General features: G+C 47.7%; 1 protein-coding gene and 1 long non-coding RNA gene across 2 annotated transcripts in view; one reads left to right on the forward strand and one right to left on the reverse strand.

Annotated features, from left to right (window-relative positions):
* The window catches only part of LOC137335083 (uncharacterized), an 81,044-nt gene that overhangs the window by 41,557 nt on the left and 12,606 nt on the right, over positions 1-26,881 (reverse strand). The window contains exon 2 of the long non-coding RNA XR_010966326.1: positions 8,955-9,091. This is a non-coding gene — a long non-coding RNA (uncharacterized lncRNA). The remainder of the gene's footprint in view (positions 1-8,954; positions 9,092-26,881) is intronic.
* LOC137335082 (potassium voltage-gated channel subfamily KQT member 2) overlaps positions 1-26,881 on the forward strand; it is a 133,689-nt gene that overhangs the window by 20,774 nt on the left and 86,034 nt on the right. The window lies entirely within an intron of this gene.

A 26,881-nucleotide genomic window follows, 5' to 3' on the forward strand; every position in this document is an offset into this window, starting at 1 on the left:
GTCTCTCCCACAAGTAGAAACATCTTCTCCATGTCTACCCTATCAAACCCCTTCATAATTTTAAAGACCTCTATCAGGTCGCCTCTCGTCCTTCTCTTTTCTAGAGAAAAGAGCCCCAGCCTATTCAGTCTTTCCTGATAAGTATAATCTCTCAATTCTGGTATCACCCTTGTAAATCTTTTTTGCACTTTATCCAGTGCTTCTATAAACTTGTTGTAATATGGAGACCAGAACTGTGCACAGTACTCTGTGTGGTATCAGTTATTCAATGTGTAAATCACATGAACTCCTCAACTACGCTTTCAAACAGATATACTTGAAGGGAGTGGTCTGGTCTGGGACTAATAGCCTTGTGGAGAAGACACCAATCTGAAACCATCGTATATTGGATCACAGTTGCTTGATTATCCAAAGGGTTTGACTGTGCACACGCATGTGTGTGTGCATCACATGCTTTTGTGTGTGATCACAGTTGCATGCACACTTACACTTGTGTACGTGCTTGTTTGCGCATGGTATAAGGACCGACCAGTAAATTTCTCCGATTTCACGATTGAACAGCGTGTTCTAGTTTAATGTGAGATAGACAGACTGTGTCTTGTTACATATGAATACATCATTATTATGGTGCCCTAGAAACATTCAGTGAGCAGTTTGTTAGGAAATAGGACGCATTAACTGAGGGAGCTGACAGAATGGTCACACATCTGCCTGATTATAATAAAACGCTCAGATCAAAACCATCTTAGATCAGATCCAATTTAAGGTGCACTAGATGCTGCAATGTGTTGTTTTTAATTAAATTTTATATCTCTAGGCAGATCTTTGTTGTTTTATTTGCCTCCTCCCTCATTTTCTTTCCTCCTCCACCCATTTCCAAACCCCCTCTCCCCCCGAAGGGGCTGATTCATTACTGGGGCTGTTTTCCCTCCGTCTCTGACCCCAGTTGCCGTGCTTGACATCTGAACTCAGACAATGGGTGTCACATCAACAACAACATGCATTTATATAGCACCTTTAATGTAGTAAAACATCCCAAGGTGCTTCACAGGAGCGATTATCAGACAAAATTCGATACTGATCCACATAAGGAGATATTAGGACAGGTGACCAAAAGTGCGTTTTATAGTAGGAGAGAGAGGTAGAGAGGCAGAGAGATTTAGGGATGGAATTCTAGAGCTTAGGGCCTAGGCAGCTGAAGGCACGGCCGCCAATGGTGGAGCGATGAAAACCGGGGATGCGCAAGAGGCAAGAATTGGAGGAGTGCAGAGATCTGAGGGTTGTAGGGCGGGAGGAGGTTACAGAGATAGGGAGGGGTGAGGGTGAAAATTTAAAAAATCGAGGCATTCCCGGACCGGGAGCCAATGTAGGTCAGCAAACTCGGGGTGATGGGTGAACGGGTCTTGATGTGAGTTAGGATACGTGCAGCAGGGTTTTGGATGAGCTCAAGTTTATGGAGGGTAGAAGATGGGAGACCAGCCAGGAGAGCATTGGTATAGTCAAGTCTAGAAGTAACAAAGGCATGGATTCCTTTACCAAGGAAGAAGATGCTGCCAGCGTCGCAGTAAAAGAAGATATAGTTAAGATATTGGATGGGCTAAAAATTGAAAAAGAAGAGGTACTAGAAAGGCTAGCTGTACTTAAAGTAGATAAGTCACCCGGTCCGGATGGGATGCATCCTAGGATTCTGAGGGAAGTAATGGGGGAAATTGTGGAGGTATAATCTTCCAGACATCCTTAGATATGGGGGTGATGCCAGAGGACTGGAGAATTGCAAATGTTACACCCTTGTTCAAAAAAGGGTGTAAGGATAAACCCAGCAACTACAGGCCAGTCAGTTTAACCTCAGTGGTCAGGAAACTTTTAGAAATGATAATCCGGGACAGAATTAGCAGTCACTTGGACGAGTGTGGATTGATTAGGGAAAGCCAGCAGGGATTTTTAAAAGGCAAATCGTGTTTAACTAACTTGATAGAGCTTTTTGATGAGGTAACTGAGAGGGTAGAGGAGGGCAACGTAGTTGATGTGGTGTATATGGACTTTCAAAAAGCGTTTGATAAAGTGCCACATGGTCGGCTTGCTATTAAGATTGCAGCCCATGAAATAAAGGGGGCAGTAGCAACATGGATACAGAATTGACTAAATGACAGGAAACAGAGAGTGGTGGTGAATGGTTGTTTTTCGGACTGGAGGGAGGTGTACTGTGGTGTTCCCCAGGGGTCGGTGCTGGGACCACTACTTTTCTTGAAAATATCTAAATGACTTGGACTTGGGAGTACAGGGCACAATTTCAAAATTTGCAGATGACACAAAACTTGGAAGGGTAGTAAACAGTGAGGAGGATAGTAATAGACTTCAAGAGGATATAGACAGGCTGGTGGCATGGACGGACACATGACAGATGAAGTTTAACGCGGAAAAATGCATTTCATAGGAAAAATGAGGAGAGGCAATATGAACTAGAGGGCACAATTCTAAAAGGGGTACAGGAACAGAGAGATCTGGGGGATATGTGCACAAATCGTTGAAGGTGGCAGGGCAGGTTGAGAAAGCAATTAACAAAGCATATGGGGTCCTGAGCTTTATAAATAGAGGCATAGAGTACAAAAGCAAGGAAGTCATGATGAACCTTTATAAAACACTGGTTTGGCCACAACTGGAGTACTGTGCAGAAGAGATTTACTAGAATGATTCCAGGGATGAGAGACTTTAGTTACGTGGATAGACTGGAGAAGCTGGGGTTGTTCTCCTTGGAACATAGAAGTTTGCGAGGAGATTTGATAGAGGTATTCAAAATCATGAAGGGTCTAGACAGAGTAGATAGAGAGAAACTGTTCCCATTGGCGGAAGGGTCAAGAACCAGAGGGCATAGATTTAAGGTGATTGGCAAAAGAACCAAAGGTGACATGAGGAAAAACTTTTTTACGCAGTGAGTGGTTAGGATCTGGAATGCACTGCCCAAGGGGGTAGTGGAGGCAGATTCAATCATGGCCTTCAAAATGGAACTGGATAAGTACTTGAAACAAAAAAAATGTGCAGGGATAGGGCGGGGGAATGGGACTAGCTGGATTGTTTGTGCAAAGAGCCAGTGCAGACTCGATGGGCTGAATGGCCTCCTTCCGTGCTGTAACCTTTCTATGATTCCATGAAGGTTTCAGAGCAGATGAACTGAGGCGGGGCGGAGACGGCCGATGTTATGGAGGTGGATGTAGGCGGTCTTGGTGATGGAATGGATATGTGGTCAGGAGCTCATCTCAGGGTCGAATAGGACGCCAAGGTTGCAAATGGTCTGGTTCAGCCTCAGACAGTGGCCAGGGAACGGCATGGAGTCGGTGGCGAGGGAACGGAGTTTGTGGCGGGGACTGAAGACAATGTCTTCGGTCTTCCCAATATTTAGTTGGAGGAAATTTCTGCTCACCGGACAAGTGGTGTGACAAATCTGAGACATTGGAGGGGTCAAGAGAGGCGGTGGTGAGGTGGAGCTGGATGTCGTCAGCGTACATGTGGAATCTGACGTGTTTTCGGATGATGTTGCCGAGTTGCAGCATGTAGATGAGAAATAGGAGGGGGCCTAGGATAGACTCTTGGGGGACTCCGGAGGTAATGGTGGGGGAGGGGGGAAGAGAAGCCCCATTGTAGGTGATTCTCTGGCTACGACTGGATAGATAAGAATGGAACCAGGCGAGCGCAGTCCCACCCAGCTGGACGACATTAAACTAGATCACACTGTTCAATGGCGAAAGATTAGGAACTGTGGAGGAGCAAAGGGATTTGTGTGCGCCAGTACAGTGGACAGGTACAAAAAGGCTAATGGGATGTTGGCCTTTATCTCAAGGGGGCTGGAATATAAAGGGGTGGAGGTGATGCTTCAGTTGTACAGACCCCGTCTGGAGATACTGTGTTCAGTTCTGGGCACCGCACCTCAGGGAGGATATATTGGCCTTGGAGGGGGTGCAGTACAGATTCACCAGAATGATACCCCCCGGGGCTAAAAGGGTGAAATTATGAGGACAGGTTGCATAAATATGGCTTGTATTCTCTTGACTTTAGAAGGTTGATGGATAATCAAATTGAGGTCTTTAAAATGATAAAGGGATTCAATAGGGTAGATACAGAGCAACTATTTCCTCTGAGGGGGGGAATCCAGAACAAGGGGGCACAATCTTAAAATTAGAGCTCGGCCATTTAGGAGTGAAATCAGGAAGCACTTTTTCACACAAAGAGCAGTGGAAATCTGGAACTCTCTCCCCCAAAAAGATGTGGATGCTGGGGGACAATTGGAATTTGAAGACGGAGATTGATTTGTTAGGTAAGGGATATGGAGCAATTGCGAGTGGATGGAGTTAAGATACAGATCAGCCGTGATCTAATTGAATAGCAGAAGAGGCTCGAGGGGCTGAATGGCGCAGGGTGAACTCGATTTGCAGCATTTTTGCCTGCTCACTTAATCTGACAATGTTCCTTTGTAACTCTGTGCTCCCATCTCCAAACTTTGATATACAATTCTCTGTTCCTTCCCGATATTAATCTCTTTTTGTAGGCGAGAGGGACACCCGTTTAATGGCAGTGGGGTCTAGCTTTAAATATGTAGATCGGGCTCCGACGATGTCATCGGGATCCGACTGCAATATTAAACCCAGGCCTGCTTGGGGAAACCCTTGCGGCTTTCCTGTCAGGCCAAAACCTGCCGGGAACAGGAGCTCTGGCCCAGAAGAGGCCCAGGTAAGTTTAAAGGGAAACTTTTTTTTTTAAGGTTTCCTTGTGGGAAGGAAACGAGCGTTCATCCAGACCCCACAAGGAAACAGTGAGCCTCCCCTGCCCCGGGCTTCCCCCCCCACTACACCGAGCGTGATCCCCTCTGGACCCCCCTTCTCCCCGACTTACCTCAGTAATGCTGTTGGATCTCCGGCCACGGCCTCCCGCTGCCCGGAATCCCACTCCCGCCTGTCGACCGGGTAGTGATTCCCGCCGGGCTCCGACAGGAGTCTGAACCCTGGTATTGGAGGCCTGTTGCTTGATCCATCCCCCGACACCAACCAACCCCATAAACTCATTAATCCTCAGAAACAATTAAATCTGTTAGAATTTTAATTGGCCTGCCAGTATTGGTCTGTGCTCCTGCAGTTATACCACATGTTGCGAATATGGTTTGTTCGCTTGAACATAGGAACTTAGGAACAGGAGGAGGAGGCCGTTCAGCCCCTCAAGCCTGTTCCACTGTTCAATTAGATCATGGCTGATCTGTATCTTAACTCCATCTACCTGCCTTGGTTCCCTAACCTTTAATACCTTTGCCTAACAAAAATCTATCAATCTCAGTTTTGAAATTTTCAATTGACCCCCAGCCTCAACAGCATTTTGGGGGAGAGAGTTCCAGATTTCCACTCCCCTTTGTGTGAAGAAGTGCTTCCTGACATCACCCCTGAATGGCCTAACTCTAATTTTAAGGTCATGCCCCCTGGGTTCTGAATTTGCAATGTTCGTTTGGAACCCAAGATTACTTATTCGTCAGCGTGAAGGTGTATCTCCAGGAACAGAAGCTCTTTAAACTGCTTCCCTCGTACTGTCAGCAATGGACCTCAGTCGTGTTATACACAGGAGGGGCTCCTCTCATTAATGTTTCGCCTGCCTCTCACTGTAACTTACTCAGAGTAAGTGTACCTTAGCTTAATCCTCTTTTGCTTTCTCACAGACTGTCTGTTGTGCTCACTCTCTTATTCTTGCTCACTGATTCTCTCTCCTGCATTCTTGATTTCTCATTCTCACTATCTCTTCTCACCGCCTCTCCATCAGTTCTTGGTCGCAAATCACTCCTATTTCTCTTGTACATTCTGTCTCTCGCACTGCCTCTTTCTCAGTGAGAGGTTAGTTAAATTTTGGAAGTAGGAAGAATGTGAATGGGTTTCCATTGGTTAGGGGTCAGCTTTTACAACCAAGCCAAAGATTGGAAAGTCGATATTAACCTGGTTGGAGGTTAGATCTTGGCTACTCAGTCTTTCCAGTGCTTTTTATCATCAAAGACGGAAAGAGCTTCTGTAGGTGAGTAACTTTGTTAGTGGCACTTGGAGCTCGGCAGGACCTGGATGAGAGAACTGGGCTAAAGAATCAGAAGGGATAAAAATACAGATGGTAGGGTTATGGGTTCAAAAACTGCGAGGGTAGCATACGCTTAACCAACCTCTCGGTTCCGAGTTTCAGCACTACGGACAGCACCCACTGCAAGTACCAGCCGTGTTAATTGGTTTGTGCTGTACTTTGCTGGTAGGCCCGCCATTCATCAACAGCCCTCATCCAAATCCAACCTGAAGTCATTTATAAGGAGCCAAATATTTTAGTCCGACCTGTGTCGGTATTCGCTTCTGCCCAGGGCAGTGCAGGTCTGTTATGAGCTGTCCTTCGACAGACAACTAGCAGACGTATTAATGACCCAGAGTGTTTAGTACAGAGTCCTCGACACCGGTACTGTTCTTATTTACACTGCTGTGTCTTACTGGCCACACTGTTCATGTCTCATGAGAGCTGCCCTCTAACAAACGCTTTCACATCCCCCCCTCTTTTTCCCTCCTCACCCCCTCCCTCTTTTTCCCCCCTCACCCCCTCCCTCTTTTTCCCCCCTCACCCCCTCCCTCTTTTCCCCCCTCACCCCCTCCCTCTTTTTCCCCCCTCACCCCCTCCTTCTTTTTCCCCCCTCACCCCCTCCCTCTTTTTCCCCCCTCACCCCCTCCCTCTTTCCCCCCCTCACCCCCTCCCTCTTTCCCCCCTCACCCCCTCCCTCTTTTGCCCCCCCTCACCCCCTCCCTCTTTCCCCCCCTCACCCCCTCCCTCTTTTGCCCCCCCTCACCCCCTCCCTCTTTCGCCCCCCCTCACCCCCTCCCTCTTTCCTCCCCCTCACCCCCTCCCTCTTTTCCCCCTCACCCCACCCTCTTTTCCCCCCCTCACCCCTCCCTCTTCCCCCCCTCACCCCTCCCTCTTCCCCCCCTCACCCCTCCCTCTTCCCCCCCTCACCCCCTCCCTCTTCCCCCCCTCACCCCCTCCCTCTTCCCCCCCTCACCCCCTCCCTCTTCCCCTCTCACCCCCTCACTCTTTCCCCCCTCACCCCCTCACTCTTTCCCCCCTCACCCCCTCACTCTTTCCCCCCTCACCCCCTCACTCTTTCCCCCTCCCTCCTCACCCCCTCCCTCTTTTCCCCCCTCCTCACCCCCTCCCTCTTTTCCCCCTCCTCACCCCCTCCCTCTTTTCCCCCTCCTCACCCCCTCCCTCTTTTCCCCCCTCTTTTCCCCCTCCCTCTTTTCCCCCTCCCTCTTTCCCCCCCCTCTTTTCCCCCCTCCTCAACCCCATCCCTCTTTTCCCCCCTCCTCAACCCCTCCCTCTTTTCCCCCTCCTCAACCCCTCCCTCTTTCCCCCCTCCTCACCCCCTCCCTCTTTTCCCCCCTCCTCACCCCCTCCCTCTTTTCCCCCCTCCTCACCCCCTCCCTCTTTTCCCCCCTCCTCACCCCCTCCCTCTTTTCCCCCCTCCTCACCCCCTCCCTCTTTTCCCCCCTCCTCACCCCCTCCCTCTTTTCCCCCCTCCTCACCCCCTCCCTCTTTTCCCCCCTCCTCACCCCCTCCCTCTTTTCCCCCCTCCTCATCCCTCCCTTTCCTCCATGGCCCTTATTCACACCCAACATGATTGCTCCCTGGGTTTACAGTTACTGATGAACCCCAGTCAGTTTGGGCATCAGAAGATTTTAAATTAGCTATCAATCACAGGACCGTGTAATTTCCAATTTAAATCAGTAAAAGATTCAGTTCAGAGTTTACGTTAACAACAACAATTTGCATTTATATAGCGTCTTTAACGTAGTAAAACGTCCTACGACGCTTCACAGGAGCGATTATCAGACAAAATTTGACATGTTGTTAGTCACCTGTCTCAAGGAGCTGAAGATCTAAGTGAATTCCTTCTGTATTTTGAAACTTTCTCTGTTCCTCTCCTAACAACCAACATCCAATCCTGGATGAGCCAAAATTTCCTCCAATTAAACAAGTAAACAATGGGAAGACTGAAGCCATTGTATTCAGCCCCCGCCATAAACTCCGTTCCTTAGCCACCGATTCCAACCCCCTCCCTGGCCACTGTCTGAGGCTGAACCAGACTGTTTACAACCTTGGCGTCCTATTTGACTCTGAGCTGAGCTTCTGACCCCATATCCACTCCATCACCAAGTCCGCCTACTTCCACCTCATAGAATCATAGACATTTTCGGCACAGAAGGAGGCCATTCGACCTCTGTAACATCGCCCATCTCCGTCTCTGCCTCAGCCCGTCTGCTGTTGAAACCCTCATCCATGCCTTTGTTACCTCCAGACACGACTATTCCAATGCTCACCGAGCCACCCTCCCATTTTCCGCCCTCTATAAACTTAAGCTTGTCCAAAACTCTGCATCCTAACTCGCACCAAGGCCCGTTCACTCATCATCTCCGTGCTCGCTGACCTACACTGACTCCCGATCCACTAACGCCTCCAATCACTAATTCTCATCCTTGTTTTCAAATCCCTCCACGGCCTCACCCCTCCTTATCTCTGTAACCTCCTACAACCCTCTGAGAACTCTGCGTTCCTCCATTTCTGGCCTCTTTCCCATCCTCCAACTCCCTTCGCTCCACCATTGGCGGCCGTGCCTTCAGCTGTCTGGTCCCTAAGCCCCGGAATTCCCTCCCTAAACCTCTCCGCCTCTCTCTCTTCCTTCAAGAAGCTCCTTAAAACCTACCTCTTTGACCAAGCTCCTGTCCTAATATCTCCTTATGTGGCTCGGTGTCAAATTCTGTCTGATAATCGCTCCTGTGAAACGTCTTGGGACATTTTACTACGTTAAAGGCGCTATATAAATGCAAGTTGTTGCTGCTGTTGTTATTGAAACCGCTGACTCTTGCTAGGGAGTAGCTGCCTGGTCTCTGCCAGCCCTCCGGTACCTCACGCTGATGCTGGCAGTTCCCGTTGTCGCGGAATCCCTTTGGCAGGTCAGAAGTTCCAGCAGGATGTGCCTCTGAATCCGGACCGATATTCTGGGGTCAGGCTGTTTGAGGCGGGGAGTCTTCCCGTTGGGGTGCTGGTGGGGAGAGAGAATGTCTAGTGACAAGCTGCGACGTAGTGCGGCCAACAAGTGGGGTAGCTGACGGCCCAGGGGGAGGATTTTTATTTTCTGCAATTGCGGGGCTGAGGACTTGACTTGATCGCCTTGCTACCGACTCAACTCGCTTTGTGGGAGATGTAAATTCCTGTCTCCCGTAGCAAGGGTGGGTGCAGGCGATACAGGACAGTACTATTCCCATTCTTCCCGCCCACATACCGTACTCCCAACATCATTACCAGAAACGGTCGGGCGAATGGTGAACCGGCAGAACGGTTCCCGAAGAAATTTCCCCCAAATCCTGCCGTGAGCATTTGCTCCAGGAACATAACAGCTGGGACCAAGCCTCTCCATCCTCCCCAGATGTTCCCACTTTCCAGAAGGAGTCACTGGATAGAATTCAGCAGTAGGAACTCTGCGTATTTTCTCCCTTCCCTCTCCCAGGGAGGAACTTTGGTTCCACCAGCAACGAGCTCATAAGGACATAAGAAATAGGAGCAGGAGTCGGCCATAAGGCCCCTCGAGCCTGCTCCGCCATTCAATCAGATCATGGCTGGTCTTCGACCTCAACTCCACTTTCCCGCCCGATCCCCATATCCCTCGATTCCCTTAGAGTCCAAAAATCTATCAATCTCAGCCTTGAACATATTCAATGACTAAGCATCCACAGCACTCTGGGGTAGAGAATTCCAAAGATTCACAACCCTCTGAGAGAAGAAATTCCTCCTCATTTCAGTCTTGAATGGCCGACCCCTTATCCTGAGACTATGCCCCCTAGTTCTAGACTCTCCAGCCAGGGGAAACAACCTCTCAGCATCTACCCTGTCAAGCCCTCTCACAATCTCGTATGTTTCAATGAGATCACCTCTCATTCTTCTAAACTCCAGAGAGTATAGGCCCATTCTACTCAATCTCTCCTCATGGGACAACCCTCTCATCCCAGGAATCAATATAGTACTCTCTAAAATTGCACTGATAACTAATAGTAAACTGGTAAACACTCAGATTCCCCTCATAACCAATAGTAATACAATAACTCACCGATAGTCTATATGTAATTGCTAGTAATAGGTGTAATGCCCTGATATCCTACCTGTAACTAGTAGTAATCCTACAACCTGCTGATATTCACCCTGAAACCTTGGCCAGAATCCGCCTGCATTGTACAAGGTGGGGTCAGGCTGCCCACTCAATGCTACTTCTAACAGGCCCCATTTCTCTCCCTACCTCTTTGGACTCTGGTTCCGTGTGAAAGTGACAAATCTGAACTGGGAGCCTCTGTACTTGGATTTCACAGGTCAAAACCGGCCGGCACAGACCGACCTGAACCAAACCGAGCGATCACACGTAGGGCGGTGGGGCTCAGCGTTTGGGTCAGTTCTCAACAACGTTTCTAAACCACTCCCTGAGCTCGGAATCAATAAAGGAGAGTTTCCATAGAATCATAAAAATTACAGCTCAGGAGGAGGCCATTCGTCCCCCGGTACTGGCCCTCTCTCCAATAACCTCATTCCCCACAGATCCTTTAAAATTCCTCCTTTTCAAATATTTATCCCGTTGCCTTTAAAATGAAGCTTTAGTCTCTGCTTCAACAGCCACATGTGGTGAAGGATCCCATGGTCTAATAGCCCTCAGTTCAAGAACCTTCCTCCTCCTCCCTTCCCCCTTGTTTCTTTCAGTGAGAATCCTTAGTTTCTGTTCCCTAGTTCCCCATTTGCGCACCAGTGGAACTAATCTTTCTAGTTACCCACAGTAAGGTCCCCAGTTTCACTCACCCCATTACTGGTTGCTCCTCTCTCAGTGCTGCTCCCACTCATCACCTTGCTGCTGCTGCTCCCGGCTCTGCGGGAAATGCTGGTCCCCACGACATTCACCCCCCCACCCACCCCCAGCTTGCGTCCCAATCCCCCAAAGACTTCTCTCCCCTGACCTCCCATCCCCAGTCTCCCTCACTCCTCAGGCCTCCATTCCTCAGTCTCCATCTCTCTCCCTGAATTCCCATTCCCCAGTCTCCCTGTTACCTCCTCAGTCTCCCTGTTACCCCCCCCCCCCCAAGTCCCATTCCTCAGTCTCCCTGTTACCCCCAAGTCCCATTCCTCAGTCTCCCCTCTCCCCCCCCCCCCCCAAGTCCCATTCCTCAGTCTCCCTGTTACCCCCCCCCAAGTCCATTCCTCAGTCTCCCTGTTACCCCCCCGCCCAAGTCCCATTCCTCAGTCTCCCTGTTACCCCCCAAGTCCCATTCCTCAGTCTCCCCTCTCCCCCCCCCCCCCCCAAGTCCCATTCCTCAGTCTCCCTGTTACCCCCCCCCCAAGTCCCATTCCTCAGTCTCCCTGTTACCCCCCCAAGTCCCATTCCTCAGTCTCCCTCTCCCCCCAAGTCCCATTCCTCAGTCTCCCTCTCCCCCCCAAGTCCCATTCCTCAGTCTCCCTGTTACCCCCCCAAGTCCCATTCCTCAGTCTCCCTCTCCCCCCCAAGTCCCATTCCTCAGTCTCCCCTCTCCCCCCCAAGTCCCATTCCTCAGTCTCCCCTCTCCCCCCCCAGTCCCATTCCTCAGTCTCCCTCTCCCCCCACCAGTCCCATTCCTCAGTCTCCCTCTCCCCCCCCCAGTCCCATTCCTCAGTCTCCCTGTTACCCCCCAAGTCCCATTCCTCAGTCTCCCTCTCCCCCCCCCAGTCCCATTCCTCAGTCTCCCCTCTCCCCCCCAAGTCCCATTCCTCAGTCTCCCTCTCCCCCCCACAGTCCCATTCCTCAGTCTCCCTGTTACCCCCCAAGTCCCATTCCTCAGTTTCCCTCTCCCCCCCCAAGTCCCATTCCTCAGTCGCCCCTCTCCCCCCCCAGTCCCATTCCTCAGTCTCCCTGTTACCCCCCCAAGTCCCATTCCTCAGTCTCCCCTTCCCCCCCCAGTCCCATTCCTCAGTCTCCCTCTCCCCCCCCAGTCCCATTCCTCAGTCTCCCTGTTACCCCCCAAGTCCCATTCCTCAGTCTCCCTCTCCCCCCCAGTCCCATTCCTCAGTCTCCCTGTACCCCCCAAGTCCCATTCCTCAGTCTCCCTCTCCCCCCCCAGTCCCATTCTCAGTCTCCCTTCCCCCCAAGTCCCATTCCTCAGTCTCCCCTCTCCCCCCCAGTCCCATTCCTCAGTCTCCCTCTCCCCCCAAGTCCCATTCCTCAGTCCCCTCTCCCCCCCAAGTCCCATTCTCAGTCTCCCTGTCCCCCAAGTCCATCCTCAGTCTCCCCCCCCCCAAGTCCCATTCCTCAGTCTCCCCTCTCCCCCAAGTCCATTCTCAGTCTCCCCCCCAAGTCCCATTCCTCAGTCTCCCACGCTCCCTCTCCCTCTCCCCCTCCCCTCTCCCCCCCCAAGTCCATTCCCTCAGTCTCCCCTCTCCCCCCCCAAGTCCCCATTCCTCAGTCTCCCACAAGTCCCATTCCTCAGTCTCCCCTCTCCCCCCCCCCCAAGTCCCATTCCTCAGTCTCCCCTCTCCCCCCCAAGTCCCATTCCTCAGTCTCCCCTCTCCCCCCCCCCCAAGTCCCATTCCTCAGTCTCCCCTCCCCCCAAGTCCCATTCCTCAGTCTCCCCTCTCCCCCCCCCCCCAAGTCCCATTCCTCAGTCTCCCCTCTCCCCCCCCCCCAAGTCCCATTCCTCAGTCTCCCCTCTCCCCCCCAAGTCCCATTCCTCAGTCACCCCCCCCAAGTCCCATTCCTCAGTCTCCCCTCTCCCCTCTCCCCCCCCAAGTCCCATTCCTCAGTCTCCCCCCCCAAGTCCCATTCCTCAGTCTCCCCTCTCCCCTCTCCCCCCCCAAGTCCCATTCCTCAGTCTCCCCCCCAAGTCCCATTCCTCAGTCTCCCCTCTCCCCTCTCCCCCCCCAAGTCCCATTCCTCAGTCTCCCCTCTCCCCCCCCAAGTCCCATTCCTCAGTCTCCCCTCTCCCCCCCCCAGTCCCATTCCTCAGTCTCCCTGTTACCCCCCAAGTCCCATTCCTCAGTCACCCCCCCCAAGTCCCATTCCTCAGTCTCCCCTCTCCCCTCTCCCCCCCCAAGTCCCATTCCTCAGTCTCCCCCCCAAGTCCCATTCCTCAGTCTCCCCTCTCCCCTCTCCCCCCCCAGTCCCATTCCTCAGTCTCCCTCTCCCCCCCCCCAGTCCCATTCCTCAGTCTCCCCTCTCCCCCCCCAGTCCCATTCCTCACTCTCCCCTCCCCCCGGTCCCAGCTCTATGGGGGTGACGTCACCGAGCCGGCGGTTTGTCTGACAGCGGCCGGTGACGTCACGGAGCGGGTGAACTGTGGCGGGAAATTTAAATGTCGGATCTCCCGGGCCCCCGAATCCGGGAGGGTTGGGAACCCAGGGCGTCTGTTAAAGGTCTGTAAAAGCTTCATTACAATCTTTCATTTCATTTTCTGAATCACTCTCGCAGTCGGATCGATTCACTAGCAGTTCCGCTTTCAAACCAGGTCAAGTTTCGAAGACTTCGGAAAAGTTCATTAAAAATGCATAAAGCGGCTCTGAAACTGACAAGTAGCTGGAAAGGGAAAGGATCCAGTTTTCCTTCCACGACGGATAAACAAAGTACAGCACAGAAACAGGCCATTCGGCCCAACTGGTCGATACTGGTGTTTATGCTCCACACGAGCCTCCTCCCTCCCTACTTCATCTCACCCTATCAGCATATCCTTCTATTCCTTTCTCCCTCATGTGTTTATCCAGCTTCCCCTAAATCCATCTACACTATTCACCTCAACTACTCCTTGTGGGAGCGAGTTCCACATTCTCACCGCTCTCTGGGCAAAGAAGTTTCTCCTGAATTCCCTATTGGATTTATTAGTAACTATCTTATATTTATGGCCCCCCTAGTTCTGGTCTTCCCCACAAGTGGAAACATCTTCTCCACGTCTACCCTATCAAACCCTTTCATAATCTTAAAGACCTCTATCAGGTCACCCCTCAGTCTTCTCTTTTCTAGAGAAAAGAGCCCCAACCTGTTAAATGTTTTCTGATCGGTATAACCTCTCGGTTCTGGTATCATCCTAGTAAATCTTTTTTGCACGTACTCCAGTGTCTCTATGTCCTTTTTATAATATGGAGACCAGAACTCTGTACAATACTCCAAGTGTGGTCTAACCAAGGTTCTATACAAGTTTAACATAACTTCCCTGCTTTTCAATTCTATTCCTCTAGAAATGAACCTCATACATAATATAGGCTGTGACTGGAGAGCTGGACAGCACAGTGGGTTAACACACTGTCCTTTAACCTCTTGGACCTGGGGTTCAATCCAGCTCATACTGATGGGATAAAAGAGGGGAGATGAGGAGAAAAAATTTTTACTCAGTGAGTTGTTATGATCTGGAATGCGCTGCCTGAAAGGGTGGTGGAAGCAGATTCAATCGTAACGTTCAAAAGGGAATTGGAAAAGGGACAGTGTAGAGGGAGCTTTACTCTGTATCTAACCCGTGCTGTACCTACCCTGGGAGCGGTCAGTACTGATACTGGTGCCTGAAGCTGCTCCATTCCCCAGTAGTGATATCCTTCATGTTAATTTAGCACAAACACTTATGAAAAATACAGCTTTCATAAATAATATAGAATATATTAGCCTGAAGTGAAAGACATTGATAATACTGTACAGATGAGGTCAATCTTATCAATATTTTATACAAAGTGTAAAATCCCTTGATGCAACATTGATATGTAAATATTTAGCACTTTCATATGGATTTCCTTTGTCTGCAGCTTTAATGGAAGTGTTAACTAAGACCTGTGTTAAAATCGCAGACTAAGGGCTTACTACAAGCATCCTCCGGTATCGCACGGAGTAACCTCACCCCATTAGAAATACGAAGAAAATCGTTGAATCCTGGAGTTCCTGCTGCAGTCAGGAATTGCTTAATGATCTGCAGTAACGTTTAATACTTGCATTAATGCAACGCCATTCATGTGAAGAATGTTCTGAGGTGGCTCCCAGATCAGTGTAATGGAAACAGATTCTGTGTGTCTGGAAGAGAGAGATTAGGAAAAGTGGCCAAAGAGATGGGTGTTGAGAAGGTTTTTGAAGGTGGAGAGGCAGACGGGGCTGAGGGAGGGGGCTCCAGAGAGTAGGACCCAGGTGGCTGCATGCTCTGTCGCCAATGGTGGGGTGAAAAGAGGAGGGGGTGCATAAAATACTGGAGTCAGTGAAAGGGTTATTTATTTAGTGGGGCAGCGGGGTTGTAGGGCTGCAGGAGATGCAGTGATAGGATGAATCAACATGGAGCATGGAGGGATTTAAAGACAAAGGCAATAGTTTTAAATTTAATGGGGGGCAATGTAGGTCAACGAGAACAGGAGTGACGGGTAAACAGGACTTAATGTGGGAGAGGGTATGTGTAGCAGAGATTGGAAAAGTTGGAGATTATGGAGCGTGAAGGATAGGAGGCCGGCAAGGAGAGCCTTGGAGTAGTTGAGTCAGGAGGTGACAAAAAGCAGGTTATAAGGGTTTCAGCAGAGGTGGGTAAATTTGTGGACAATCTTCGAGAGTTCGTTAAACATCCTGATTTAAATACACTCATCAATAATGTGGAATGGATTTGGCAGTGGATTCTCAGTACAAGGAATCCTGCAATCCAAACCGCACTGAGCACCAGCTGAGATGAGCAGGGACTTGCAGTACATTACCATGTCAGAGTTCTCCAGGGAATGACATCAATATTGTCACAGCCTGTGTCCATTAAACAAGATGTTAAATCGAGGCCTTGCCTTCTTGGTTAATTGGATTTTAAAGATCCAGTGGCACTATTTGAAGAAGAGCAGGAAATTCTCCAAGAGTTCTAGCCAACGTCCTGCCTGCAACAAATACCACCCAAACAGATTAACTGGTCAATCATTACTGTTTGTGCCATACTGATAATGCAAAGTGGCCACGAGGGGTACAGTAGTGTAGTTGGTTATGTTACTGGACTAGTAATCCAGAGAACGTCAGTTCAAATCTCACCACAGCATTTTGAGAATTTGAATTTAGTTTTTAAAAAAAAATCTAGAAATGAAAAACTGGGATCAGTAAAATTGACCATGAAGCTGTCGGATTGTCGTAAGAACCCAATTGGTTCACTCATGCCCTTTAAGAGAACATAGGAACATAAGAAATAGGAGCAGGAGTAGGCCGCGCGGCCCCTCGAGCCTGCTCCGCCATTCACTAAGATCATGGCTGATCTTCGACCTCAACTCCACTTTCCTGCCCAATTCCCATATCCCTTGAACATCAACATTCAATAGTTTCTCACCATTTAAAAAATATTCTGTTTTTCTGTTTTTTCTACTAAAGTGAATAACCTCACATTTCCCCACATTATACTCCATCTGCCACCTTCTTGCCCACTTACTTAACCTGTCTGTATCCCTTTGCAGACTCTTTGTCCTCGTCACAGCTTACCTTCCCACCTAGCTTTAAATCATCAGCAAACTTGGATACATTACACTCTGTCCCTTCATCTAAGTCATTAATATAGATTGTAAATAGCTGAGGCCCAAGCACCGATCCTTGCAGTACCCCACTAGTTACAGTCTGCCAACCCAAGAACAACCCGTTTATCCCTACTCTGTTTTCTGTCCTTTAGCCAATCCTGTATCCACGCTAATATATTACCCCCAGCTTCATGAGCCCTTACTTTGTGTAACAACCTTTTATGTGGCACCATATTGAATGCCTTTTGAAAATCCAAATATATGACACCCACTAGTTCCCCTTTAAATACATTCTCAAAAAAACTCTAATAAATTTGTCAAACATGATTTCCTTTCATAAGACCATGTTGACTCCATCTAATCATATTATGATTTTCTAAATGCCCTGTTACCACTTCCTTCATCATGGATTCCAGCATTTTCCCGATGACTGATGTCAGGCTAACTGGCCTGCAGTTCCCTGTTTTCTCTCTCCCTCCTTTCTTGAATGGTGGGGTTACATTTGCTATCTTCCAATCCGCTGGGACCGTTCTAGAACGTAAGGAACTTTGGAAGATCATAACCAATGCATCCACTATCTCTTCAGCCACCTCTTTTAGAACTCTCAGATGTAGGCCATTAGTTGAGGGGATTTATTGGCTTTTGGTCCCATTAGTTTCTCCAGTACTTTTTCTCTACTGATATTAATTACTTTAAACTCCTCACTCTCATTGACCTTTTGGTTCCCCACTATTTCTGGTATGTTTTTTGTGTCTTCTACTGTGAAGACAGATACAAAATATTTGTTTAACGTCTCTGCCATTTCCTTATTCCCCATTATAATTTCCCCTGTCTCAGCCTCCAAGGGACCAACGTTTACTTTTGCTACTCTGTTCCTTTTTACATGCTTATAGAAGCTCTTACAATCCGTTTTTGTGTTTCTTGCTAGTTTACTCTCATTTTCTATTTTTTCCCTTCTTGTCAATTTTTTGGTCATCCTTTGCTGGTTTCTAAAACTCTCCCAATCCTCAGACTTACTACTCTTCTTGGCAACATTATAGGCCTCTTCTTTTAATCTATTACTATTCTTCACTTTTTAAGTTAGCCACGGATGAATCACTTTTCCTGTGGAGTTTTTATTTCTCAATGGAATGTATATTCATTGAGAATATTGAAATATTTCTTTAAATGTTTGCCATTGCTTATCGACCATCATATCCTTTAATCTAATTTCCCAATCTACTTTAGCCAACTCACCCCCAGACCTATGTAATTGGCTTAAATTAAGCCAAAGACTCTAGTTTCTAACTTAATGTGAAATTCTATTATATTATGATCACTCTTCCCCAGAGGATCCTTTACAATGAGATTACTAATTAACCCTGTCTCATTACACACACGAGAGATTACAGATCTAAAATAGCCTGTTCCCTTGTTGGTTCCATGACGTGTTACTGGAAACTGTCTCGAATGCATCCCATGAATTCGTCCTCCAGACTACCTTTACCAATTTGATTTGTCCAGACTATATGAAGATTAAAGTCCCCCACGATTATTGCATTACCCTTGTTACATCTGCTATTATTTCTTGATTAATACTCCAACGGTATTGCTACGTTTAGGGGGCCTATAAACTACTCGGAGTCCTGCATCTCAGAGCTGGAGCTGCGGGTGGATTCACTGTGGAGCATCCGCGATGCTGAGATTATCGTGGATAGCACGTTCAGTGAGGTGGTCACACCGCAGGTAAAGATTACGCAGGCAGAAAGGAAATGGGTGACCGCCAGGCAGAGTAAAAGGACTAGGCAGGTAGAGCAGGAGTCCCCTGGAGCCATCTCCCTCTCAAACAGATATACAGCTTTGGATACTGTTGGGGGAGATGGCTTACCAGGGGAAAGCAGCAAGAGCCAAGTTTGTGGCCCCACGGGTGGCTCTGCTGCACAGGAGGTGAGGAATAAGAGTGGCAGGGCTATAGTGATAGGGGATTCAATTGTAAGGGGAACAGATAGGCGTTTCTGCGGCCGCAAACGTGACTCCAGGATGGTATGTTGCCTCCCTGGTGCTAGGATCAAGGATGTCACGGATTGGCTGCGGGGCATTCTGGAGGGGGAGGCTGAACCACCAGTAGTCGTGGTCCATATTGGTACCAACGACATAGGTTTACAAAAAAAAGGGATGAAGTCCTGCAAGGTGAATTTAAGGAGTTAGGAGATTAATTAAAAAGCAGGACCTCAAAGGTAGTGATCTCAGGATTACTACCGGTGCCACGTGCTAGTGAGTATAGGAACAGGAGAATAGACAGGATGAATGCGTGGCTGCAGGGATGGTGCAGGAGGGAGGGATTTAGATTTCTGGGACATTGGGACCGGTTCTGGGGAAGATGGGACCTGTACAAGCGGGACAGGCTACACCCGAGCAGGACCGGGACCGATGTCCTCGTGGGGGTTTTTGCCAGTTGGGGAAGGTTTAAACTAGAATGGCAGGGGGATGGGAACCTGAGCAGGGAGACAGAGGAGGGGGAAACAAGGATAGAAACAAAAGACAGAAAGGGAAGAAGCAATAGTGGAAGGCAGAGAAAACAAGGGCAAAAAACAAATAGGGCCATAGTGCAAAATAAAACTAAGATGACTAGCAATCTTAAAAAGACAAGTCTAAAGGCATTGTGTCTTAATGAGCGGAGCATTCGCAATAAGGTAGATGAATTAACAGCGCAGATAGATATTAACGGTTATGATATAGTTGCGATTACGGAGACATGGCTGCAGGGTGACCAAGGATGGGAACTGAACATCCAGGGGTATTCAGTATTTAGGAAGGACAGGCAAAAAGGGAAAGGAGGTGGGGTAGCATTGTTAGTAAAGGAGGAAATCAATGCAATAGTGAGGAAGGATATTGGCTCGGAAAATCACGATGTGGAATCTGTATGGGTGGAGCTAAGAAACACCAAGGGGCAGGTCACGTTGGTGGGGGTTGTCCATAGGCCCCCAAACAGTAATAGAGATGTAGGGGAGGGCATTAAACAGGAAATTAGAGACGCATGCATGAAGGGTACAACTATAATCATGGGTGACTTTAATCTACATATAGATTGGTCAAACCAAATTAGCAATAATACTGTGGGGGAGGAATTCCTGGAGTGTGTACGTGATGGTTTTCTGGACCAATACGTTGAGGAACCAACTTGAGAACAGGCGATCCTCGACTGGATATTGTGCAATGAGAAAGGATTAATTAACAACCTTGTTGTGCGGGGTCCCTTAGGGAAGAGCGACCATAACATGATAGTTTTCCTCATTAAGATGGAGGGTGAAGTAGTTGAATCCGAAACTAGGGTCCTGAATCTAAATAAAGGAAATTACGAAAGTATGAGGTGCGAGTTGGCTATGATAGATGGGGGAACTTTACTAAAAGGGATGACGGTGGATAGGCAATGGCTAATATTTAAAGAATGAATTATTCATTCATGTCTGGCACAAAAATAAAACAGGAAAGGTGGCTCAACCATGGCTTACAAAAGAAATTCGGGATAGTATTAGATCCAAAGAGGAGACATATAAAATTGCCAGAAAAAGCGGCAAGCCTGAGGACTGGGAGCAGTTCAGAATTGAGCAAAGGGGGACAAAGAGATTGATTAAGAGGGGAAAAATAGAGTATGAGAGTAAACTAGCAGGGAACATAAAAACTGACTGTAAAAGCTTCTATAAATATGTCAAGAGAAAAAGATTAGTGAAGACAAATGTAGGTCCCTTACAGTCCGAAATGGGGGAAATTATAATGGGGAACAAAGAAATGGCAGAACAATTAAACACATACTTTGGTTCTGTCTTCACAAAGGAGGACACAAATAACCTACCAGAAATGTTAGGGAACCAAGGGTATAGTGAGAGGGAGGAACTGAAGGAAACCAGTATTAGTAAAAAATAGTGCCAGGGAAATTAACGGGGCTAAAGGCTGACAAATCCCCAGGGCCTGATAATCTACATCCCAGAGTACTAAAGGAAGTGGCCTGGGTAATAGTGGATGCATTGGTGATCATCTTCCAAAATTCTATAGACTCTGGAACAGTTCCTACAGATTGGAGGGTGGCAAATGTAACCCCACTATTTAAAAAAGGAGGGAGAGAAAAAACAGGGAATTACAGACCAGTTAGCCTAACATCAGTAGTGGGGAAAGTGCTAGAGTCTATTATAAAAGATGCGATAACAGAACACTTGGAGGGCATTATCGGGATTGGACAAAGTCAGCATCGGTTTATGAAAGGGAAATCATGCTTAACAAATCTACTGGAGTTTTTTGAGGATGTAACTGGTAGAATAGATAGGGGAGAACCAGTGGATGTGGTGTACTTGGATTTTCAGAAGGCTTTAGATAAGGTCCCACACAAGAGGTTAGTGTGCAAGATTAAAGCACATGGGATTGGGGGGAATATACTGGCATGGATTGAGAATTGATTGACAGATAGGAAACAGAGAGTAGGAATAAACGGGTCTTTTTCCGTGTGGCAGGCAGTGACTAGTCGGGTACCGCAGGGATCAGTGCTTGGGCCCCAGCTATTCACAATATATATCAATGATTTGGATGAGGAAACTAAATGTAACATTTGCAAGTTTGCAGATGACACAAAGCTGGGGTGGAATGTGAGCTGTGAGGAGGATGCAAAGAGGCTCCAATGTGATTTAGACAACTTGGGTGAGTGGGCAAGAACATGGCAGATGCAGTATAACGTGGATAAATGTGAGGTTATCTACTTTGGTTGTAAAAACAGAAAGGCAGATTATTATCTGAATGGTGATAGATTGGGAAAAGGGGAGGTGCAATGAGACCTGGGTGTCCTTGTACACCAGTCGCTGAAAGTGAGCATTCAGGTGCAGCAAGCAGTTAGGAAGGCGAATGGTATGTTGGCCTTCATTGCAAGAGGATTTGAGTACAGGAGCAGAGATTTCTTACTGCAGTTATACAGGGCCTTGGTGAGACCACATCTGGAGTATTGTGTGCAGTTTTGGTCTCCTTATCTGAGGAAGAATGTCCTTGCCATGGAGGGAGTGCAACGAAGGTTTACCAGACTGATTCTTGGGATGGCAGGACTGACGTATGAGGAGAGATTGGGTCGACTAGGCCTATATTCATTAGAGTTTAGAGGAATGAGAGGTGATCTCATCGAAACATATAAAATTCTAACAGGACTAGACAGACTAGATGCAGGGAGGATGTTCCCGATGGCTGGGGTGTCCAGAACCAGGGGTCACAGTCTCAGGATACGGGGTATGCCATTTAGAACCGAGATGAGGAGAAATTTCTTCACTCAGAGGGTGGTGAACCTGTGGAACTCTCTACCACAGAAGGCAGTGGAGGCCAAGTCATTAGATGCATTCAAGAAGGAGATAGATATATTTTTTAATGCTAAAGGGATCAAGGGATATGGGGAAAAAGCGGGAACAGGGTACTGAGTTAGACGATCAGCCATGATCATTTTGAATGGCGGAGCAGGCCCGAAGGGCCGAATGGCCTACTCTTGCTCCTATTTTCTATGTTTCTATGTTACTCCCACCGGTGTTTTCTGCCCCTCTTTATTTCTTATTTCCACCCATATTGATTCTACTTCCTGATCTTCCGAGCCAAGATCCTTTCTCACCACCGTCCTTATCTCATCCTTTATTGTTCGGGCTCCATCCCCTCCTTTTCCATTCTGCCTGTCTTTTCTAAACGTCAAGGACCCTGGAATGTTTAGTTCTGAACCTTGGTCACCTTGCAACCATGTCTCTGTAATGGCTATTAGATCAAACCCATTTATCTCCATTTGTGCAACTAATTCATCTATCTTGTTACGAATGCTCCGTGCATTCAGATAAAGCGCCTTTAATTTTAACTTTTTACCGTTTTTCCCCGCTTTGACCATATTTGCTGATGCGCTATTACCGTTAAACTCTCTGTCCCTTCCTGCCACACTCTGCTTATCTTTACCCAAATCAATTTACTTGTGCGGTGGTGCATGAAATTGTATGCAAAACAATTGTATGATCTGTTGCCTTGACTTTTCTCATTAGATTTCTAAATTTCCCCTCACCTGTCCTCTCCTCCCCCTTTTTAGTTTAAAGCCCTATCTATTGTCCTAGTTATTCGATTCACGAGGACACTGGTCCCAGCCCGGTTTAAGTGGAGCCCGTCCCAACGGAACAGCTCCCTCTTTCCCCAGTACTGGTGCCACTGCCCCATGAATCGAAACCCCTGCCTCCCAGACCACTCTTTAACTCTCTGATCTGTTTGCCCCTATGCTAATTTGCATGTGGCTCAGGTAGTAATCCAGAGATTATTACCTTTTGAGGTTCTGTTTATTAATTTGGTCCCTAGCTCCTCAAACTCCCTCAGCAGAACCTCATTCTAGTTCAACCTGTCTCGTTGGTTCCTACGTGACCCACGACAACTGGATCCTCCCCCTCATGCTCCAAGTTCTTTTCCAGCCGCGAGGAGATGTCCTTAACCCTGGCACCGGGCAGGCAACACAGCCTTCGGGACTCTCGGTCATGGCTGCAGAGAACAGTGTTTATCCCCCTGACTATACTGTCCCCCAAGACTACCACATTCCTTTTTACTCCCCCCACTTGAATGGCCTCCTGTACCACGGTACCATGGTCAGTTTGCCCATCCTCCCTGCGGTCTTTTTTCTGATCCACACAGGTAGCAAATACCTCGTACCCGTTGGACAAGGTCAAAGGCTGAGGCTCCTCCATCACTGCATCCTGGGTCCCCATACCTGCCTAACTCTCATCACATCCTCCAGTCCCTGACCACTGAACAAATCTAAACCACTACCTAGTCTAAGTGGTGTGACTCCTCCAGGATCAAAGTGTCCAGGTAACTCTCCCCCTCCCTGATGCACAAGGAGGAAGGAAACCTGCTGTTCTTACCCGGTCTGGCCTATTTGTGACTCCAATCCCACTCCAGCTGCCTTCTGAAATGGTCTAGCTAGCCACTCAGTTGTATCAGACTGCTATAAAGAAGCAGGGATAATCAATAAATATTGGCCTTGCTAGTGACAGCCTTGCTAGCTTCCCTTTAAATGCATCTATGCTATTTGCCTCAACTACTCCTTGTGGTAGCGCATTGACTCGGCACAGACTGGGGATCAAATCTATCCGGTTTCTATTGCTCTGCCGTTACCAATTAAGCAATGGAGGAATGCCCTCTCATCTTTTGTTGCCTGTAGAGAACCATACACTTAAAAAAAAACACTACAATCCCCACAATGCACCTGGGATAAAGGTCATGGGTGACTATAATGGAGCCTGTGCCTGGGCCACTGGTTTCACTCTGTACTTCTGCTTTTCATGGCTGGGAACAAAATCAATTTACTTGTGCGGTGGTGCATGAAATTGTATGCAAAACAGTCTGATTGTCCCCTACACTGTCTGATGAGAAACTCCTAACCCCAGCCATTGGGGAAACTTGTTTTTTTAAACGCTTTTCCTTCCCTCCCGGGCTCTCCTGCGGGCATTGACTCATTGCTGGGATAAAGTTCATAAGTGACGGCCTAGACAGGGATATTGAACTGTGACTTTGGAGCATCGTAACCGTGATGTTGATCTGTGAGCACTTTCGAGTTACGATTAGGAATAGGGGGCCCCTGGCTCATTTCCCCTCCACCTCATCACCCAGAGTTATTGGGGCCAGATGTGATGCCATCTTGAGATCAGCTAACTCAGTATGGACTGGGAATTGAAACTGGGACTGTTCTGGTTTGTAAGATTTAGTATTACAGTCTATTCCTGAGAATTCAAAGTCAGTCTTTTGAGTTTAAAAATTTCAAATGATCTGAATTTAAATTGAGCAATGTCAGTAACACAGCACAGTGGGGAACTTAGTGCTCAAAAGAAAATTTTAAATGATCAGATAGTTCGAAGTTAAGTGACTTTGAATTAATTGGAGTAGATGTTTTACTCAACAAAGCAGCTTCTGACTGGGCCAGTGAGAGAGGTGGAGAGGCCATTTCATGTTCTGCATTCTCAATGAATTTTGTTGTATTCAGCAGAGGCTTCGAGTTTAATGGTTCGTGCACAGTGACCAGCCTTGTGAGATGTTAAGAGTGTCAATTGGTCAGAGAGGAGCAGATTGGCAGTTATTTCTGCGGGTGGATTCACCCGATCGTCTGCTGTACCTTCTGCGGAAACCCGCCGATGATTACACCATTGCTCCGGAGTTTCCGCTGATGTTCCGGTGAAGTCACGGCAGAAGATTGAGACACATCCTGTGGAAATTCAACCCCGATTAAGCTTCTTTCCTCCACAGTTGTATAACTTTTCTGATCTTTTGGATTATGGGCAGTTGGCCAGATCCTGAATCATTTCCCTGATGCAGCTTTCCCTCTGATCAGATTGTTCGTTACTTTATCAACATGGGACAGCAGAACATAAGACTCATCTGACGCTAAATCGGATCACTCTGCCAGTCAGCCATGTCTCCTTATTTGCTGCAACCATCTTAACGGATGGAGCAGTCACTTGCACAATTAATATCTGGATCCTAAGAGATGAACAGGGACACAGATGGCTGAGAGTTCACTCATCACCACTGAGAGAGACTCTCAGGAATCAATTGGCCCCTCAACCCATTCCTTTTTGGTAGATCTCACCCCCACCTACCCTCCTTCTTACCATATCCTTCAATCAATTCGCTCCAGAAATGCATCTAATTTTTAAAAAATTAATTCTTGGGATGGGGGTGTTGCCCATCCTCTAGTTGGCCGCCTTCTTGAACCGCTGAGCAGTATCATACAACCAGTTGGGTTTTTACAACAATCCAACAGCTGCATGGTTACTTTTACTGATGCCAGCTTTTTACTTGCAGATATTTTAAATTGAACTCAAATTCTTAAACTACCATGGTAGAATTTGAATGCATGTTTTACTAGATTGTTAGTCCAGTAACATAACCATTACACTACCATACTTCAATGACTTGCTAACAATTCCATGACTTTTTGGGTGAAAAAGTTCCATTTGACTACCCATCTTGTAACCTATGACCTTACCACGGTGAGCAATCTGCCTGGATTGACTATCGCTCCACTTGGTAATCTTGAAAACTTCAATGAGGTCGCCTTAAAGTCTCTTCTTCAAAGAGAACAAGCCCACCTTCCTTAAAATTTCCTCATGACTTAGTTACCTGATACCCAGAATCATCCTTGTTTCTTGCTCGGTCTCACGGGGCAGCAATATCCTTTGGAGCCCTGCATCCCATTCCAGAACCAGGAGAATTTCCATCCATGTATTACTTCCCAGCAGCTTCTCCCTTCCTTGGCTCCAGTTGGCCGAGATGGAATGTTGCTTTTCACCCATGATTTTCACCCAGTGACCGAGGGGAGTCACCCCCTGGGCAGGTCATAATATCCCAGCAATTGGTTTTAGACCAAAACTGGAAGAGACCTGAGTACAAGTCCATTCAGCACTGCTCTTGGCTGTGGATAGTGTGGGCCACAGGTAACTAAAATGAGGAAAACCTGTTAGGAAGGGAGACCATTAACGAGTTTGAGTGTGTGAGATTAACAAAAAAGTCTAATCGGAAATTGCTCTCAGTAATCAAAGGCTAGCAGTTTAGATGGATGGAATAATGTGAAGCGTGCAACGACCAAATTGGGTTAGTTGCAGATTAATGAAGTAATTGTTCAATATTTATGTACATTCAGGCGTTCCAGAGACAAAGGTTCAGCAGTATGTCTGATTTAGCGAAATGATTTTTCTTTTGGTAATTATGTTACTGTAAATTAGAATGAGGCTGGCAAAATTAGATTAATTTAAAAGCATGGATTAAGCTTTCACAAAATCGGATTATTCTATTTGTCATAATAATTTGAACCTTTGACTGCCGCTGAGTTTACTGGTGCTGTGTGCAGTCCTGTGTCAGTAATTGCTTTACAGAGTAGAGTCTTTATCCAGATGTTTTTGGCGACTTTCTTTTCTTTGCTTGTCTCATGCGTTGACGCAGATTACATCAAAAAAACGTGATCACTGTTCGTGTGAAGTCATCACGATTTGCAATTGTTCATCGTCCTCCTGCCCAGGAGTGATCACGAGCTTCATTTAAAGAACTTGCATTTATATAGCGCCTTTCACGGCCTCAGGATGCCCCAAAGCACTTTATAACCGATGAAGTACTTTTGAAATGTAGGAAACGCAGCAGCCAATCTGCACACAGCAAGCTCCCACAAACTGCAATGTGATAATGACCAGATAATCTGTTTTTAGGGATGTTGGTTGAGGGATAAATCATTGGCCAGGACACCAGGGTGAACTCCCCTGCTCTTATTCAGATAGTGGCCATTAAATCCACCTGTGAGGGCAGATAGGGTCTCGGTTTAACATCTCAT

The sequence above is a fragment of the Heptranchias perlo genome, chromosome 19, assembly GCF_035084215.1.
Source record: "Heptranchias perlo isolate sHepPer1 chromosome 19, sHepPer1.hap1, whole genome shotgun sequence".
In the NCBI taxonomy this organism is placed as follows: Eukaryota; Metazoa; Chordata; class Chondrichthyes; order Hexanchiformes; family Hexanchidae; genus Heptranchias; species Heptranchias perlo.